The sequence below is a fragment of the Chenopodium album genome, chromosome 17 (assembly GCF_948465745.1).
Source record: "Chenopodium album chromosome 17, dcCheAlbu1.1, whole genome shotgun sequence".
Classification (NCBI taxonomy): domain Eukaryota; kingdom Viridiplantae; phylum Streptophyta; class Magnoliopsida; order Caryophyllales; family Amaranthaceae; genus Chenopodium; species Chenopodium album.
In genome coordinates, this window is record NC_137850.1 from 21,476,545 (window position 1) to 21,480,276 (window position 3,732).

The following is a 3,732-nucleotide window of genomic DNA, read 5'->3' on the forward strand; positions in this document are numbered from 1 at the left end:
CCTTGGATATCTTGAAACGTGCATTTCCTTACTTGTTTAGGAAGAATTGCATCCATTTATTTTCTTTCCTTTTCTTTTTGCTTCCTTTTCGTGCTTTGCCTTGTTTGTTTGGTTTGTGAGAGTTATGGGTTAATCTCTTAGGAAACCCTTACGAGAGCATTACTCGTCCTCTAGGGCGATCTAGGGTTTTAAATGGCTTGTCTATTAGTTGCTAAAATTGACCGTGATTCCTACGAAAGTGAGTTAGTGTATATTCCCATCCTCTCTCTTTCTTGTTTCTTTCTTTCCTTGAATAATTTCATCATTTTTCCTTGGGTTGGATTTTATTTTGCTCGAGGATGAGCAAAAGTTTAGCTTGGGGGAATTTGATGCATGCCATTTATGGCACTCTTAGGCTAGGTTTTCTTCTTATTTTTATACTCGTTTTTAGTCTTTTATTTCGTGTTTTTAGGGAATAATGCTTGATTTGTGTGTTTGTGTGTTAGTTTAGAGAAATGCGTGCTTTTAATGGTTTTCTTATTATTTTATTCATTTCTCGGCTATTTCTCTCGCTTCTCCGTTTCTTTGACTTGTTTTGTATGTGTGTCGAGTTTCCCGGGATTTAATTATCAAGGAGGAAGCTTGAGCGCATTCAAGGAGGTTGATGGAGCTAAGTTCGAGAATCCAAGCATGCAACTCAAGCAAACCAAGCTAGCTCCGCAAGCACAAGCACAAGCACCTTGGAAGCAATGTTTTGGTTCAGAGTGTGCAAGTGCTTGAAGAATAAAAGGCTGCCCTCCTCGCGGGCATCGCCTCGAGTGCACCAATGATAGGGATGCTCAGGAGCGCAGAGATTGATCGAGCAAGCGAAGGAAGAAAGTCCACGAGCACAAAGCAAAGGTGCGCGCGCGCGGATGGTGGTGCGTGCGCGCATACCTAGCTGTGCGCGCGCGTGGAATGGTGCGTGCGTGCAGACCCTACTGTGCGCGCGCGCGACCTGGGTGGTGTGAGCGCACAGATCTTCTGTGGCCTGCTGTGCGTGCGCACAAAAAGGTGGTGCGTGCACACAGTCTGCCCTGTTTCCCCTCGCTCGTTTTATTATAAATTAGCCTTGTCATTTCTATTTTGGAGGACGATTTTTAGATTAGTTTTGGAGACTTTCTCTCTCATATCTTAGCTTAGGTTGAGAGTTTCTCTCTCTAGTTTTAGGGATAGTTTAGGAGTAGTTTTAGAGAGAGAAAGTGAGGGATTTCAATGGTGGTTTAAGAGATTGAAGATCCAATGGTGACAATTGTAATGAAGATCTTCTTAATCAATCAATGAGCATTTCTCACTCTATCTCATCCTTATTGCTTTGTTCAATTTCATGTTTGTTTGGTTTAATCTTGATGTTTGATTCTTAATAGTGTAATTGTTCTTGATATTTTGTTGATTCTTGATTTCTTAGTTGTTTGTTGATAGATAATGATTCTTGAGTAGTTGTTTGGCTAGGAATTGGGTGAAACTTCTATGATTGGTTGATTGTGATTAATTTGGGAATTGTGTTGATTGATTGTTGAGATTAAAGTGATTAGTGAAGGTTTGCATGTGTGTAATTCGATTAGGCCTTGAGAATTATGCTAGATTTCATTGTAATTGCTAATGACACGACCAATTGATTTAGGAATTGCAATTATCGATTGGTTTGGATTGTGATTCTCTTAGTTTGCTATTCATAGTGAACCCTAGCTTAACGATTAGGAGATAGCTCTTTGATTCCAATTGATATCTCTTATCATTAGTCTTCACAACCTTTGATTGGCATGATCTTCCCAAGTTGTTGCAATTATCATGATTTCTTGTTGATCCCTATTCCTAGTGTTTTATTTGTTTGATTGTTAAATTGTTAGTTGTTACTATTCCTTCTTCACCTTCGACTTCGACCTAGCTTAGGCGCATAATTGAGAGTGCTTGAACATTACCGTTCCTTTGGGTTCGACCCTTGAATTACCTCTATACTCGTATTTAGGTTTGTTAAGTGTTTATAAATTTAGTTTGACTTAGGGAGGATTAGTAAACGACCTAGTTTTCCCCTAGTCAAATCAACCTATATTATTAATCTATATTGCATTGCAAATTTCAATGACATGAACCCTCGATTTGGGAATTGCTTTAATTGATTGAATTTGATTGTGATTTTGCTATTTAGCCATTCATAGTGAACCCTAGCTTTGCTTATAGGAGATAGCTTTTGGATTCCTTTGGTTGCAACTATTGTTTGTCTTTGTAATGTTTGAATTGATTGAGTGATCCATCAATTAACATAATCATTGAGCTTGCATGTGGAACCTATATCCCTAGTGTTTAGTATATTGAATTTCTCGATTTATCTAGCCTTCTCGATACCTTAGTTACCAACCATATCTTTCTACAATCTTCAAAGTAGTTTGACCTAGGCTATAGCTTGCACCTACTCATTCCTTTGGGTTCGACCCTTGACTTACCATGTACTCATATTAGGTTGGTCAAGTGTTTATAAATTTTGTTTGGCTCCAAAAGGGTAGAAAACGACCTACATTTTCCATGTGTCAAAAATGGCGCCGTTGCAGGGGAATGATATTGGTGCTTTGCTATAGTTGTTTTAAAGGCTATTTCATCCTTAATTGAAAATACAAAAAGATTTTCTTTTAGGATACACTTGTAGCCGTGCTACTAATCATTTGTTTTGAGATTGTATGCATAGAGCACGTGGTCGTTCACTAGTGCCATTTGATCCGGAAATTGAGAGAACTATTGCAAGGTTAAGGGTTGCCAGACGATCTTTGAATCCTAGCATTTCAAGTGAAGAAGAACCACAACAACATGAACAAGCAAGAATGGGAGAAAATCCAAGGGTGGCGTTGAAAGAATTGGGGATTCTCGGTGCATATAGATTTGAGAGTGGGATTGCTCCACCTACAACACCGGCGATTGATTTTGAAATAAGGCCGGCAATGATCACTTTGATAGAGAGGCGACAATTTAATGGGGCCAAGCATGAAAGCCCGCTAAATCATCTCAAGGAGTTCGAAAAATATTGCAATACTATCAAGGTGAATGGAATTTCTCAAGAATTCATCAGCCTCAAGCTTTTTCCCTTTTCCCTCATAGGGTGTGCCTTGGAATGGCTAGACAAGGAGGTCAAGCCGAATTCTCTAAGGACATGGGATGAAGTGACCAAGGAATTTATATCCCGTTTCTATCCAAAAAAGAAAACTGTGGAGGTTAGAGCTTTGATTCAAGGTTTTAAGCAAAAGCCTAGTGAGAGCCTCTATGAAGCATGGGAGAGATACAAAGAGTATCAAAGAGAATGTCCTCACCACGGAATTCCTACTTACCAAATTATTCAAATATTCTATCACTACTAAAATTCGGTGATTTTACGACTGTTTGTTTGCGATTGTCATAAAAACGGTCGCAATTAGTATTATTTATGACCGTTTCATTGCTTTTCGTAATTTTAATTAATTGCGACCATTTTTTAAAATATTGCGGCCGTTATAACGGTCGTTAAAATTATATGATTTATTTATTTTTTTAAAAAAATAATTACGAGCGGTCTAACTGTCGTAGAACCGGTCGTAGAATTTTTAAAACCAAATTAACACAAAATCACAATTTCATTTGTAAAGAAGGGGAAAGGAATACGAATTAGAGAAGAAGGGGGAAGAGGGAGAACAACAAAAGAAGCGGTTGCTGCTCCGCCGTTGTTCCCACCGACGACCTGTCTCCGGC

General features: G+C 38.7%; 1 non-coding gene across 1 annotated transcript; it reads right to left on the reverse strand.

Moving 5' to 3' along the window:
- Window positions 1-3,218: 3,218 nt before the first annotated feature.
- Window positions 3,219-3,325, reverse strand: LOC145590233 (small nucleolar RNA R71). The gene has a single exon (XR_014101873.1). It is a non-coding gene; the product is annotated as a small nucleolar RNA R71 (small nucleolar RNA).
- Window positions 3,326-3,732: the final 407 nt, after the last annotated feature.